Raw genomic sequence first — 16,416 nt, 5'->3', positions numbered from 1 at the left:
TCACTGAAATCAATGAAGTACGGCTCACGTTAATATCACTGAAAACATTGAAGTACCGCTCACGTTAATATCACTGAAAACAATGAAGTACTGCTCACGTTAATATCACTGAAAACAATGAAGTACCGCTCACGTTAATATCACTGAAAAAAATGAAGTACCGCTCCCGTTAATATCACTGAAAACATTGAAGTACCGCTCACGTTAATATCACTGAAAACATTGAAGTACCGCTCACGTCAATATCACTGAAAACAATGTTGTTCCACTCACGTTAATATCACTGAAAACAATGAAGTACCGCTCACGTTAATATCACTGAAAACATTGAAGTACCGCTCACGTTAATATCACTGAAAACAATGTTGATCCGCTCATGTTAATATCACTGAAAACAATGAAGTACCGCTCCCGTTAATATCACTGAAAACATTGAAGTACCGCTCACGTTAATATCACTGAAAACATTGAAGTACCGCTCACGTCAATATCACTGAAAACAATGTTGTTCCACTCACGTTAATATCACTGAAAACAATGAAGTACCGCTCACGTTAATATCACTGAAAACATTGAAGTACCGCTCACGTTAATATCACTGAAAACAATGTTGATCCGCTCATGTTAATATCACTGAAAACAATGAAGTATCACTCACGTTAATACCACTGAAAACAATGAAGTACCGCTCACGTTAATATCACTGAAAACAATGAAGTTTCACTCACGTTACATCACTGAAAACAATGAAGTTTCACTCACGTTAATATCAGTGAAAACAATGTAGTACCGCTCACGTTAAATCACTGAAAACAATGAAGTTTCACTCACGTTACATCACGGAAAACAATGTCGTACCGCTCACGTTAAATCACTGAAAACAATGAAGTTCCACTCACGTTCCATCACTGAAAACAATGAAGTACTGCTCACGTTAATATCACTGAAAACAATGAAGTACCGCTCACGTTAATATCAGTGAAAACAATGTTGTACCGCTCACGTTAATATCACTGAAAACAATGAAGTACCGCTCACGTTAATACCACTGAAAACATTGTTGTTCCGCTCATGTTAATATCACTGAAAACATTGTTGTTCCGCTCACGTTAATATCACTGAAAACAATGAAGTATCACTCACGTTAAATCACTGAAAACAATGAAGTACCACTCATGTTAATATCACTGAAAACAATGAAGTATCTCTCACGTTAATACCACTGAAAACAATGAAGTACCGCTCACGTTAATATCACTGAAAACAATGAAGTTTCACTCACGTTATATCACTGAAAACAATGAAGTTTCACTGACGTTAATATCACTGAAAACAATGTAGTACCGCTCACGTTAAATCACTGAAAAGACTGAAGTTTCACTCACGTTACATTACTGAAAACAATGTAGTACCACTCACGTTAAATCACTGAAAACAATGAAGTACCGCTCACGTTAATATCACTGAAAACAATGAAGTACCGCTCACGTTAATATCACTGAAAACATTGAAGTACCGCTCACGTTAATATCACTGAAAACAATGTTGTTCCGCTCACGTTAATATCACTGAAAACAATGAAGTACCGCTCACGTTAATATCACTGAAAACAATGAAGTTCTGCTCACGTTAATATCACTGAAAACAATGTTGTTCCGCTCACATTAACATCACTGAAAACAATGTTGTGCCGCTCACGTTAATATCACTGAAAACAATGAAGTTCCGCTCACGTTAATATCACTGAAAACAATGAAGTTTCACTCACGTTACATCACTGAAAACAATGAAGTTTCACTCACATTAATATCACTGAAAACAATGAAGTTTCACGAACGTTAATATCACTGAAAACAATGTAGTACCGCTCACGTTAATATCACTGAAAACAATGAAGTTCTGCTCACGTTAATATCACTGAAAACAATGTTGTTCCGCTCACATTAACATCACTGAAAACATCACTGAAAACAATGTTGTGCCGCTCACGTTAATATCACTGAAAACAATGAAGTACCGCTCACGTTAATATCACTGAAAACAATGAAGTACTGCTCACGTTAATATCACTGAAAACAATGAAGTACCGCTCACGTTAATATCACTGAAAACAATGTTGTTCCGCTCACGTTAATATCACTGAAAACAATGAAGTACCGCTCACGTTAATATCACTGAAAACAATGAAGTTCTGCTCACGTTAATATCACTGAAAACAATGTTGTTCCGCTCACATTAACATCACTGAAAACAATGTTGTGCCGCTCACGTTAATATCACTGAAAACAATGAAGTTCCGCTCACGTTAATATCACTGAAAACAATGAAGTTTCACTCACGTTAATATCACTGAAAACAATGAAGTTTCACTAACGTTAATATCACTGAAAACAATGTAGTACCGCTCACTTTAATATCACTGAAAACAATGAAGTACCGCTCACGTTAATATCACTGAAAACAATGAAGTACCGCTCACGTTAATATCACTGAAAACAATGAAGTACTGCTCATGTTAATATCACTGAAAACAATGTAGTACCGCTCACGTTAATATCACTGAAAACAATGAAGTACCGCTCACATTAATATCATTGAAAACAATGTTGTACTGCTCACGTTAATACCACTGAAAACAATGTAGTACCGCTCACGTTAATATCACTGAAAACAATGAAGTACCGCTCACGTTAATATCACTGAAAACAATGAAGTATTGCTGATGTTAATATCACTGAAAACAATGTCGTAGCGCTCACGTTAATATCACTGAAAACAATGTTGTTCCGCTCACGTTAATATCACTGAAAACAATGAAGTACCGCTCACGTTAATATCACTGAAAACAATGTTGTTCCGCTCATGTTAATATCACTGAAAACAATGAAGTACCGCTCACGTTAATATCTCAGAAAACAATGTTGATCCGCTCACGTTAATATCACTGAAAACAATGAAGTACCGCTCAGGTTAATATCCCTGAAAACAATGAAGTACCGCTCACGTTAATATCATTGAAAACAATGTTGTACCGCTCACGTTAATATCACTGAAAACAATGAAGTATCACTCACGTTAAATCAGTGAAAACAATGAAGTACCGCTCATGTTAATGTCACTGAAAACAATGAAGTATCACTCACGTTAATACCACTGAAAACAATGAAGTACCGCTCACGTTAATATCACTGAAAACAATGGAGTTTCACTCACGTTACATCACTGAAAACAATGAAGTTTCACTCACGTTAATATCAGTGAAAACAATGTCGTACCGCTCACGTTAAATCACTGAAAACAATGAAGTTTCGCTCACGTTACATCACGGAAAACAATGTCGTACCGCTCACGTTAAATCACTGAAAACAATGAAGTTCCACTCACGTTCCATCACTGAAAACAATGAAGTACTGCTCACGTTAATATCACTGAAAACAATGAAGTACCGCTCACGTTAATATCACTGAAAACAATGTTGTACCGCTCACGTTAATATCACTGAAAACAATGAAGTACCGCTCACATTAATACCACTGAAAACATTGTTGTTCCGCTCACGTTAATATCACTGAAAACAATGAAGTATCACTCACGTTAAATCACTGAAAACAATGAAGTACCACTCATGTTAATATCACTGAAAACAATGAAGTATCTCTCACGTTAATACCACTGAAAACAATGTCGTACCGCTCACGTTAAATCACTGAAAACATTGTTGTTCCGCTCACATTAATATCACTGAAAACAATGAAGTATCACTCACGTTAAATCACTGAAAACAATGAAGTACCACTCATGTTAATATCACTGAAAACAATGAAGTATCTCTCACGTTAATATCACTGAAAACAATGAAGTTTCACTCACGTTATATCACTGAAAACAATGAAGTATCACTCACGTTAAATCACTGAAAACAATGAAGTACCACTCATGTTAATATCACTGAAAACAATGAAGTACCGCTCACGTTAATATCACTGAAAACAATGAAGTTTCACTCACGTTATATCACTGAAAACAATGAAGTTTCACTCACGTTAATATCACTGAAAACAATGTAGTTCCGCTCACGTTAAATCACTGAAAAGACTGAAGTTTCACTCACGTTACATTACTGAAAACAATGTAGTACCACTCACGTTAAATCACTGAAAACAATGAAGTACCGCTCACGTTAATATCACTGAAAACAATGAAATACTGCTCACGTTAATATCACTGAAAACAATGTAGTACCGCTCACGTTAATATCACTGAAAACATTGAAGTACCGCTCACATTAATATCACTGAAAACAATGTTGTTCTGCTCACGTTAATATCACTGAAAACAATGAAGTACCACTCACGTTAATATCACTGAAAACAATGAAGTTCTGCTCACGTTAATATCACTGAAAACAATGTTGTTCCGCTCACATTAACATCACTGAAAACAATGTTGTGCCGCTCACGTTAATATCACTGAAAACAATGAAGTTCCGCTCACGTTAATATCACTGAAAACAATGAAGTACCGCTCACGTTAATATCACTGAAAACAATGAAGTACTGCTGACGTTAATATCACTGAAAACAATGTCGTACCGCTCACGTTAATATCACTGAAAACAATGTTGTGCCGCTCAAGTTAATGTCACTGAAAACAATGTTGTTCCACTGACGTTAATATCACTGAAAACAATGAAGTACCGCTCACGTTAACATCACTGAAAACAATGAAGTACCGCTCACGTTAATATCACTGAAAACAATGTTGTTCCGCTCACGTTAACTTCACTGAAAACAATGCAATACCGCTCATGTTAATATCACTGAAAACAATGTTGTACCGCTCACGTTATACCACTGAAAACAATGTCGTTCCGCTCACGTTAATATCACTGAAAACAATGTTGTTCCACTCACGTTAATATCACTGAAAACAATGTTGTTCCGCTCACATTAAATCACTGAAAACAATGAAGTTTCACTCACGTTACATCAATGAAAACAATGAAGTTTCACTCACGTTAATACCACTGAAAACAATGAAGTACCGCTCACGTTAATATCCCTGAAAACAATGTTGTACCGCTCACGTTAATATCAGTGAAAACAATGAAGTACCGCTCACGTTCATATCATTGAAAACAATGTTGTACCGCTCACGTTAATATCACTGAAAACAATGAAGTATCACTCACGTTAAATCAGTGAAAACAATGAAGTGCCGCTCATGTTAATATCACTGAAAACAAGGAAGTATCTCTCACGTTAATACCACTGAAAACAATGAAGTACCGCTCACGTTAATATCACTGAAAACAATGAAGTTTCACTCAAGTTGCATCACTGAAAACAATGAAGTTTCACTCACGTTACATCACTGAAAACAATGAAGTTTCATTCACATTAATATCACTGAAAACAATGTCGTACCGCTCACGTTAAATCACTGAAAACAATGAAGTTTCACTCACGTCACATCGCGGAAAACAATGCCGTACCGCTCACGTTAAATCACTGAAAACAATGAAGTACCGCTCACGTTAATATCACTGAAAACAATGTAGTACCGCTCACGTTAATATCACTGAAAACAATGTAGTACCGCTCACGTTAATATCACTGAAAACAATGTTGTACCGCTCACGTTAATATCACTGAAAACAATGTAGTACCGCTCACGTTAATATCACTGAAAACAATGAAGTACCGCTCACGTTAATATCAGTGAAAACAATGTTGTACCGCTCACGTTAATATCACTGAAAACAATGAAGTACCGCTCACGTTAATACCACTGAAAACAATGTTGTTCCGCTCATGTTAATATCACTGAAAACAATGAAGTATCACTCACGTTAAATCACTGAAAACAATGAAGTACCACTCATGTTAATATCACTGAAAACAATGAAGTATCTCTCACGTTAATACCACTGAAAACAATGAAGTACCGCTCACGTTAATATCACTGAAAACAATGAAGTTTCACTCACGTTATATCACTGAAAACAATGAAGTTCCACTCACGTTCCATCACTGAAAACAATGAAGTACTGCTCACGTTAATATCACTGAAAACAATGAAGTACCGCTCACGTTAATATCAGTGAAAACAATGTAGTACCGCTCACGTTAATATCACTGAAAACAATGTTGTACCGCTCACGTTAATATCACTGAAAACAATGAAGTACCGCTCACGTTAATACCACTGAAAACAATGAAGTACCGCTCACGTTAATATCTCAGAAAACAATGTTGATCCGCTCACGTTAATATCACTGAAAACAATGAAGTACCGCTCAGGTTAATATCCCTGAAAACAATGAAGTACCGCTCACGTTAATATCATTGAAAACAATGTTGTACCGCTCACGTTAATATCACTGAAAACAATGAAGTATCACTCACGTTAAATCAGTGAAAACAATGAAGTACCGCTCATGTTAATATCACTGAAAACAATGAAGTATCACTCACGTTAATACCACTGAAAACAATGAAGTACCGCTCACGTTAATATCACTGAAAACAATGGAGTTTCACTCACGTTACATCACTGAAAACAATGAAGTTTCACTCACGTTAATATCAGTGAAAACAATGTCGTACCGCTCACGTTAAATCACTGAAAACAATGAAGTTTCGCTCACGTTACATCACGGAAAACAATGTCGTACCGCTCACGTTACATCACTGAAAACAATGAAGTTTCACTCACGTTAATATCAGTGAAAACAATGTCGTACCGCTCACGTTAAATCACTGAAAACAATGAAGTTTCGCTCACGTTACATCACGGAAAACAATGTCGTACCGCTCACGTTAAATCACTGAAAACAATGAAGTTCCACTCACGTTCCATCACTGAAAACATTGAAGTACCGCTCACGTTAATATCACTGAAAACAATGAAGTACTGCTCACGTTAATATCACTGAAAACAATGAAGTACCGCTCACGTTAATATCACTGAAAAAAATGAAGTACCGCTCCCGTTAATATCACTGAAAACAATGAAGTTCCGCTCACGTTAATATCACTGAAAACATTGAAGTACCGCTCACGTTAATATCACTGAAAACAATGTTGTTCCACTCACGTTAATATCACTGAAAACAATGAAGTACCGCTCACGTTAATATCACTGAAAACATTGAAGTACCGCTCACGTTAATATCACTGAAAACAATGTTGATCCGCTCATGTTAATATCACTGAAAACAATGAAGTACCGCTCCCGTTAATATCACTGAAAACATTGAAGTACCGCTCACGTTAATATCACGGAAAACATTGAAGTACCGCTCACGTCAATATCACTGAAAACAATGTTGTTCCACTCACGTTAATATCACTGAAAAAAATGAAGTACCGCTCCCGTTAATATCACTGAAAACATTGAAGTACCGCTCCCGTTAATATCACTGAAAACATTGAAGTACCGCTCACGTTAATATCACTGAAAACATTGAAGTACCGCTCACGTCAATATCACTGAAAACAATGTTGTTCCACTCACGTTAATATCACTGAAAACAATGAAGTACCGCTCACGTTAATATCACTGAAAACAATGAAGTACTGCTCACGTTAATATCACTGAAAACAATGAAGTACCGCTCACGTTAATATCACTGAAAAAAATGAAGTACCGCTCCCGTTAATATCACTGAAAACATTGAAGTACCGCTCACGTTAATATCACTGAAAACATTGAAGTACCGCTCACGTCAATATCACTGAAAACAATGTTGTTCCACTCACGTTAATATCACTGAAAACAATGAAGTACCGCTCACGTTAATATCACTGAAAACAATGAAGTACCGCTCACGTTAATATCACTGAAAACATTGAAGTACCGCTCACGTTAATATTACTGAAAACAATGTAGTACCGCTCACGTTAATATCACTGAAAACAATGTTGTTCCGCTCACGTTAACTTCACTGAAAACAATGCAATACCGCTCATGTTAATATCACTGAAAACAATGAAGTATCACTCACGTTAATACCACTGAAAACAATGAAGTACCGCTCACGTTAATATCACTGAAAACAATGAAGTTTCACTCACGTTACATCACTGAAAACAATGAAGTTTCACTCACGTTAATATCAGTGAAAACAATGTAGTACCGCTCACGTTAAATCACTGAAAACAATGAAGTTTCGCTCACGTTACATCACGGAAAACAATGTCGTACCGCTCACGTTACATCACTGAAAACAATGAAGTTTCACTCACGTTAATATCAGTGAAAACAATGTCGTACCGCTCACGTTAAATCACTGAAAACAATGAAGTTTCGCTCACGTTACATCACGGAAAACAATGTCGTACCGCTCACGTTAAATCACTGAAAACAATGAAGTTCCACTCACGTTCCATCACTGAAAACATTGAAGTACCGCTCACGTTAATATCACTGAAAACAATGAAGTACTGCTCACGTTAATATCACTGAAAACAATGAAGTACCGCTCACGTTAATATCACTGAAAAAAATGAAGTACCGCTCCCGTTAATATCACTGAAAACATTGAAGTACCGCTCACGTTAATATCACTGAAAACATTGAAGTACCGCTCACGTCAATATCACTGAAAACAATGTTGTTCCACTCACGTTAATATCACTGAAAACAATGAAGTACCGCTCACGTTAATATCACTGAAAACATTGAAGTACCGCTCACGTTAATATCACTGAAAACAATGTTGTACCGCTCACGTTAATATCACTGAAAACAATGAAGTATCACTCACGTTAAATCAGTGAAAACAATGAAGTACCGCTCACGTTAATATCATTGAAAACAATGTTGTACCGCTCACGTTAATATCACTGAAAACAATGAAGTATCACTCACGTTAAATCAGTGAAAACAATGAAGTACCGCTCATGTTAATATCACTGAAAACAATGAAGTATCACTCACGTTAATACCACTGAAAACAATGAAGTACCGCTCAGGTTAATATCCCTGAAAACAATGAAGTACCGCTCACGTTAATATCATTGAAAACAATGTTGTACCGCTCACGTTAATATCACTGAAAACAATGAAGTATCACTCACGTTAAATCAGTGAAAACAATGAAGTACCGCTCATGTTAATATCACTGAAAACAATGAAGTATCACTCACGTTAATACCACTGAAAACAATGAAGTACCGCTCACGTTAATATCACTGAAAACAATGGAGTTTCACTCACGTTACATCACTGAAAACAATGTTGTTCCACTCACGTTAATATCACTGAAAACAATGAAGTACCGCTCACGTTAAATCACTGAAAACAATGAAGTTTCGCTCACGTTACATCACGGAAAACAATGTCATACCGCTCACGTTAAATCACTGAAAACAATGAAGTTCCACTCACGTTCCATCACTGAAAACAATGAAGTACTGCTCACGTTAATATCACTGAAAACAATGAAGTACCGCTCACGTTAATATCACTGAAAACAATGTTGTACCGCTCACGTTAATATCACTGAAAACAATGAAGTACCGCTCACATTAATACCACTGAAAACATTGTTTTTCCGCTCACGTTAATATCACTGAAAACAATGAAGTATCACTCACGTTAAATCACTGAAAACAATGAAGTACCACTCATGTTAATATCACTGAAAACAATGAAGTATCTCTCACGTTAATACCACTGAAAACAATGAAGTACCGCTCACGTTAATATCACTGAAAACAATGAAGTTTCACTCACGTTATATCACTGAAAACAATGAAGTTTCACTCACGTTACATCACTGAAAACAATGAAGTTTCACTCACGTTAATATCACTGAAAACAATGAAGTTTCACTAACGTTAATATCACTGAAAACAATGTAGTACCGCTCACGTTAATATCACTGAAAACAATGAAGTACCACTCACGTTAATATCACTGAAAAGAATGAAGTTCTGCTCACGTTAATACCACTGAAAACAATGAAGTACCGCTCACGTTAATATCACTGAAAACAATGAAGTACCGCTCACGTTAATATCACTGAAAACAATGAAGTACTGCTGACGTTAATATCACTGAAAACAATGAAGTACCGCTCACGTTAATATCACTGAAAACAATGAAGTACTGCTCACGTTAATATCACTGAAAACAATGAAGTACTGCTCATGTTAATATCACTGAAAACAATGTTGTTCCGCTCACGTTAATATCACTGAAAACAATGAAGTACCGCTCACGTTAATATCAGTGAAAACAATGTTGTACCGCTCACGTTAATATCACTGAAAACAATGAAGTACTGCTCACGTTAATATCACGGAAAACAATGAAGTACCGCTCACGTTAATATCAGTGAAAACAATGTTGTACCGCTCACGTTAATATCACTGAAAACAATGAAGTACTGCTCACGTTAATATCACGGAAAACAATGAAGTACCGCTCACGTGAATATCACTGAAAACAATGTTGTTCCGCTCACGTTAATATCACTGAAAACAATGAAGTACCGCTCACGTTAATATCAGTGAAAACAATGTTGTACCGCTCACGTTAATATCACTGAAAACAATGAAGTACTGCTCACGTTAATATCACGGAAAACAATGTTGTTCCGCTCATGTTAAATCACTGAAAACAATGAAGTACCGCTCACGTTAATATCACTGAAAACAATGAAGTACCGCTCACATTAATATCACTGAAAACAATGAAGTACCACTCACATTAATATCACTGAAAACAATGAAGTACCGCTCACGTTATACCACTGAAAACAATGTCGTTCCGCTCACGTTAATATCACTGAAAACAATGTTGTTCCACTCACGTTAATATCACTGAAAACAATGTTGTTCCACTCACGTTAATATCACTGAAAACAATGTAGTACCGCTCACTTTAATATCACTGAAAACAATGAAGTACTGCTCACGTTAATATCACTGAAAACAATGAAGTACCGCTCACGTTAATATCACTGAAAACAATGTTGTTCCGCTCACGTTAATATCACTGAAAACAATGAAGTACCGCTCACGTTAATATCACTGAAAACAATGAAGTTCTGCTCACGTTAATATCACTGAAAACAATGTTGTTCCGCTCACATTAATATCACTGAAAACAATGGCGATCCGCTCACGTTAATATCACTGAAAACAATGTTTTTCCGCTCACGTTAATATCACTGAAAACAATGTTGTTTCGCTCACGCTAACATCACTGAAAACAATGCAGTGCCGCTCACGTTAATATCACTGAAAACAATGAAGTTCCGCTCACGTTAATATCACTGAAAACAATGAAGTTTCACTCACGTTAATATCACTGAAAACAATGAAGTACCACTCATGTTAATATCACTGAAAACAATGAAGTATCTCTCACGTTAATACCACTGAAAACAATGAAGTACCGCTCACGTTAATATCACTGAAAACAATGAAGTTTCACTCACGTTATATCACTGAAAACAATGAAGTTTCACTCACGTTACATCACTGAAAACAATGAAGTTTCACTCACGTTAATATCACTGAAAACAATGTAGTGCCGCTCACGTTAAATCACTGAAAACAATGCAGTACCGCTCACGTTAATATCACTGAAAACAATGAAGTACCGCTCACGTTAATATCACTGAAAACAATGAAGTACTGCTCACGTTAATATCACTGAAAACAATGTAGTACCGCTCACGTTAATATCACTGAAAACAATGAAGTACCGCTCACGTTAATATCACTGAAAACAATGAAGTACCGCTCACATTATTATCACTGAAAACAATGAAGTACCGCTCACGTTAATATCCCTGAAAACAATGTTGTACCGCTCACGTTAATATCAGTGAAAACAATGAAGTTCCGCTCACGTTAATATCACTGAAAACAATGAAGTTTCACTCACGTTAATATCACTGAAAACAATGTTGTTCCGCTCATGTTAATATCACTAAAAACAATGAAGTACTGCTCACGTTAATATCACTGAAAACAATGAAGTACCGCTCACGTTAATATCACTGAAAACAATGTAGTACCGCTCACGTTAATATCACTGAAAACAATGAAGTACCGCTCACATTAATATCACTGAAAACAATGAAGTTCCGCTCACGTTAATATCATTGAAAACAATGTTGTTCCGCTCACATTAACATCACTGAAAACAATGTTGTACCGCTCATGTTAATATCACTGAAAACAATGAAGTTTCACTCACGTTACATCACTGAAAACAATGAAGTTTCACGAACGTTAATATCACTGAAAACAATGTAGTACCGCTCACATTATTATCACTGAAAACAATGAAGTACCGCTCACATTAATATCACTGAAAACAATGTAGTACCGCTCACGTTAATATCACTGAAAACAATGAAGTACCGCTCACGTTAATATCACTGAAAACAATGAAGTACTGCTCACGTTAATATCACTGAAAACAATGTTGTTCCGCTCACGTTAATATCACTGAAAACAATGCAGTACCGCTCACGTTAATATCACTGAAAACAATGAAGTACCGCTCACGTTAATATCACTGAAAACAATGAAGTACCGCTCACGTTAATATCACTGAAAACAATGAAGTACCGCTCACGTTAATATCACTGAAAACAATGAAGTACTGCTCACGTTAATATCACTGAAACCAATGAAGTACCGCTCACGTTAATATCACTGAAAAATATAAAGTACTGCTCACGTTAATATCACTGAAAACAAGGAAGTTCCGCTCACGTTAATATCACTGAAAACAATGAAGTACCGCTCACGTTAATATCACTGAAAACAATGAAGTACCGCTCACGTTAATATCACTGAAAACAATGAAGTTTCACTAACGTTAATATCACTGAAAACAATGTAGTACCGCTCACGTTAATATCACTGAAAACAATGTTGTACCGCTCACGTTAATATCACTGAAAACAATGAAGTACTGCTCACGTTAATATCACGGAAAACAATGAAGTACCGCTCACGTGAATATCACTGAAAACAATGTTGTTCCGCTCACGTTAATATCACTGAAAACAATGAAGTACCGCTCACGTTAATATCAGTGAAAACAATGTTGTACCGCTCACGTTAATATCACTGAAAACAATGAAGTACTGCTCACGTTAATATCACTGAAAACAATGAAGTACCGCTCACGTTAATATCACTGAAAACAATGAAGTACCGCTCACGTTAATATCACTGAAAACAATGAAGTACCGCTCACGTTAATATTACTGAAAACAATGTAGTACCGCTCACGTTAATATCACTGAAAACAATGAAGTACCGCTCACGTTAATATCACTGAAAACAATGAAGTACCGCTCACGTTAATATCACTGAAAACAATGAAGTACCGCTCACGTTAATATCACTGAAAACAATGAAGTACCGCTCACGTTAATATCACTGAAAACAATGAAGTACCGCTCACGTTAATATCACTGAAAACAATGAAGTACCGCTCACGTTAATATCACTGAAAACAATGAAGTACCGCTCACGTTAATATCACTGAAAACAATGAAGTACCGCTCACGTTAATATCACTGAAAACAATGAAGTACTGCTCACGTTAATATCACTGAAAACAATGAAGTACTGCTCACGTTAATATCACTGAAAACAATGAAGTACCGCTCACGTTAATATCACTGAAAACATTGAAGTTCCGCTCACGTTAATATCACTGAAAACAATGAAGTACTGCTCACGTTAATATCACTGAAAACAATGTTGTACCGCTCACGTTAATATCAGTGAAAACAATGAAGTTCCGCTCACGTTAATATCACTGAAAACAATGAAGTTTCACTCACGTTAATATCACTGAAAACAATGAAGTACCGCTCACGTTAATATCACTGAAAACAATGAAGTTTCACTCACGTTAATATCACTGAAAACAATGAAGTTTCACTAACGTTAATATCACTGAAAACAATGTAGTACCGCTCACGTTAATATCACTGAAAACAATGCAGTACCCTCACGTTAATATCACTGAAAACAATGAAGTACCGCTCACGTTAATATCACTGAAAACAATGAAGTACTGCTCACGTTAATATCACTGAAAACAATGTAGTACCGCTCACGTTAATATCACTGAAAACAATGAAGTACCGCTCACGTTAATAACATTGAAAACAATGTTGTGCTGCTCACGTTAATATCACTGAAAACAATGAAGTACCGCTCACGTTAATATCACTGAAAACAACGAAGTACCGCTCACATTATTATCACTGAAAACAATGAAGTACCGCTCACATTAATATCCCTGAAAACAATGTTGTACCGCTCACGTTAATATCAGTGAAAACAATGAAGTTCCGCTCACGTTAATATCACTGAAAACAATGAAGTTTCACTCACGTTACATCACTGAAAACAATGAAGTTTCACTCACATTAATATCACTGAAAACAATGTAGTACCGCTCACGTTAATATCACTGAAAACAATGAAGTACCGCTCACGTTAATATCACTGAAAAAAATGAAGTACCGCTCACGTTAATATCACTGAAAACAATGTAGTACCGCTCACGTTAATATCACTGAAAACAATGAAGTTCTGCTCACGTTAATATCACTAAAAACAATGTTGTACCGCTCACGTTAATATCACTGAAAACAATGTTGTTCCGCTTCACGTTAATATCACTGAAAACAATGAAGTTCCGCTCACGTTAATATCACTGAAAACAATGAAGTTTCACTCACGTTAATATCACTGAAAACAATGAAGTTTCACACGTTAATATCACTGAAAACAATGAAGTACCGCTTCACGTTAATATCACTGAAAACAATGAAGTACCGCTCACGTTAATATCACTGAAAACAATGAAGTACCGCTCACGTTAACATCACTGAAAACAATGAAGTACCGCTCACGTTAATATCACTGAAAACAATGAAGTACTGCTCACGTTAATATCACGGAAAACAATGAAGTACCGCTCACGTGAATATCACTGAAAACAATGTTGTTCCGCTCACGTTAATATCACTGAAAACAATGAAGTACCGCTCACGTTAATATCAGTGAAAACAATGTTGTACCGCTCACGTTAATATCACTGAAAACAATGAAGTACTGCTCACGTTAATATCACGGAAAACAATGAAGTACCGCTCACGTGAATATCACTGAAAACAATGTTGTTCCGCTCACGTTAATATCACTGAAAACAATGAAGTACCGCTCACGTTAATATCAGTGAAAACAATGTTGTACCGCTCACGTTAATATCACTGAAAACAATGAAGTACCACTCACGTTAATATCACTGAAAACAATGAAGTACCGCTCACGTTAATATCACTGAAAACAATGAAGTACCGCTCACGTTAATATCACTGAAAACAATGAAGTACCGCTCACGTTAATATCACTGAAAACAATGAAGTACCGCTCACGTTAATATCACTGAAAACAATGTAGTACCGCTCACGTTAATATCACTGAAAACAATGAAGTACCGCTCACGTTAATATCACTGAAAACAATGAAGTACCGCTCACGTTAATATCACTGAAAACAATGAAGTACCGCTCACGTTAATATCACTGAAAACAATGAAGTACCGCTCACGTTAATATCACTGAAAACAATGCAGTACCGCTCACGTTAATATCACTGAAAACAATGAAGTACCGCTCACGTTAACATCACTGAAAACAATGAAGTACCGCTCACGTTAATATCACTGAAAACAATGAAGTTCTGCTCACGTTAATATCACTGAAAACAATGAAGTACTGCTCACGTTAATATCACTGAAAACAATGAAGTACCGCTCACGTTAATATCACTGAAAACAATGAAGTTTCACTCACGTTAATACCACTGAAAACAATGAAGTACCGCTCACGTTAATATCCCTGAAAACAATGTTGTACCGCTCACGTTAATATCAGTGAAAACAATGAAGTTCCGCTCACGTTAATATCACTGAAAACAATGAAGTTTCACTCACGTTAATATCACTGAAAACAATGAAGTACCGCTCACATTAATATCACTGAAAACAATGAAGTTCCGCTCACGTTAATATCATTGAAAACAATGTTGTTCCGCTCACATTAACATCACTGAAAACAATGTTGTACCGCTCACGTTAATATCACTGAAAACAATGAAGTTCCGCTCACGTTAATATCACTGAAAACAATGAAGTACCGCTCACGTTAATATCACTGAAAACAATGAAGTACCGCTCACGTTAATATCACTGAAAACAATGCAGTACCGCTCACGTTAATATCACTGAAAACAATGAAGTACCGCTCACGTTAATATCACTGAAAACAATGAAGTACTGCTCACGTTAATATCACTGAAAACAATGAAGTACCGCTCACGTTAATATCACTGAAAACAATGAAGTACTGCTCAC

The sequence above is a fragment of the Eptatretus burgeri genome, unplaced genomic scaffold (assembly GCF_056783735.1).
Source record: "Eptatretus burgeri isolate ZD-2024b unplaced genomic scaffold, Ebu_testis_v1 Ebu_testis_scaffold_146, whole genome shotgun sequence".
Classification (NCBI taxonomy): Eukaryota; Metazoa; Chordata; class Myxini; order Myxiniformes; family Myxinidae; genus Eptatretus; species Eptatretus burgeri.
Note: the sequence above shows the minus strand (reverse complement) of the source record.